The sequence below is a fragment of the Myotis myotis genome, unplaced genomic scaffold (assembly GCF_014108235.1).
Source record: "Myotis myotis isolate mMyoMyo1 unplaced genomic scaffold, mMyoMyo1.p scaffold_m19_p_11, whole genome shotgun sequence".
NCBI classification, from domain to species: domain Eukaryota; kingdom Metazoa; phylum Chordata; class Mammalia; order Chiroptera; family Vespertilionidae; genus Myotis; species Myotis myotis.
The window spans coordinates 72,981,300-72,982,522 of record NW_023416315.1 but is presented as its reverse complement, the minus strand read 5'-3'; the positions used below and the strand labels follow the sequence as shown (position 1 = coordinate 72,982,522).

Genomic DNA, 1,223 nt, shown 5'->3' with positions numbered 1-1,223 from the left:
GGCATCAGGATTTTAGAGATGCTTAGGTGGGGCGTGGCCAAAAAAAGGTTGGGAGCCACTGATAAAAACTATCATTGAAAAATAAAATTTAAAGAAAGGGGGGAAATCCTCAATGTTCCAGTTTGGACATCACTAGAAATTAATCAGGATGTGACAGAAATTAAGCTGTTAAAGATAATAAAGGCAGCTGCATGAGGGCAGATATCTTGTCTGTCTTGTTCACTACTTTGGCAGACACTTCCGATCGCCAACTGAAAATGCTTCCTTCCTTCCCGTCCTTCAGTTTTCCCTTTGTTTTCCACCTTTTGTCTTTTCCTCCCTCCCTTCCTTTTTGTCCTAACAGTCCCCAAAGTATGCTGGGAGTGGAATATGCTTAGTTAAAATGCACACTTACCTAGCTTCCTGTCCAGCCAGGGGTGGCCGTGGGATGAGATGCAAACAGAAGGAGCTGGGTGGGGCTTTGGGAAATGTTTTGTTTATTTTTTGTCATCCTTGCACAGGCACCATGCTAATCTTCTCTGTATTGTCCCAATTTTAAAAGAAACAACACTCTTCTGATTTGCTCTCTTTGGCCCCTCTTCCTCTGGGGAATGTGGACCTGTTACCTGGAGCTGTGGCCACCACGGTGCAGCCATGGCTGTGAAAGCTGCTCACGGCCAGAGCAGAGCAGGAACAGAAGGAACCGGGGCCTGTGACTGCCTTGAGCAGCTGCATGAGACCTAGACTCTGAACTCCTTTTATGTGAGAAAAAGAATTCCCCTCCCTGCTCCTCATTTGGTTAAACTACTTTATTTAGATTTCCTGTTATATCAGCTGAACAGACTTTTCCTTTACATTTTTTACTCTATTACTTATATGAGAGAGAAAGAAACATTTATTTGTTGTTCCACGTACTTATGCATGCATTATTCTTCTATGTGCCCTGCCTGGGGATTGAACCTGCAACATTGGCCTATCAGGATGACACTCTAACCAACTGGGCTACCCGGCCAGGGCTGAACAGAGTCTTAAAGAAAATGAACCTGAATCCCCAGCGCCTAAAATGGGGCCGCTGTCGAGGGTTCTCAGTAATCATTTGAAGAATGAATGAATCAAATGCAAACACCCAACTAAAGCTTTGTGGCAATAGATGGTTTGTGGTAGGTAGTTAGGTAGGCATGAGTAGAGTAGGAATGATAGGCCAGGTGCAGAGGGTCACCGGGGTGGAGAGACCTGGTGCCTAG

The 1,223-nt window shown here is 45.1% G+C and overlaps 1 non-coding gene across 1 annotated transcript; it reads right to left on the bottom strand.

Annotated features, from left to right (window-relative positions):
* Window positions 1-454: 454 nt before the first annotated feature.
* Window positions 455-563, bottom strand: LOC118666660. Its single transcript, XR_004971015.1, has one exon. It is a non-coding gene; the product is annotated as a U6 spliceosomal RNA (small nuclear RNA).
* Between the last annotated feature and the right edge of the window lie 660 nt (window positions 564-1,223).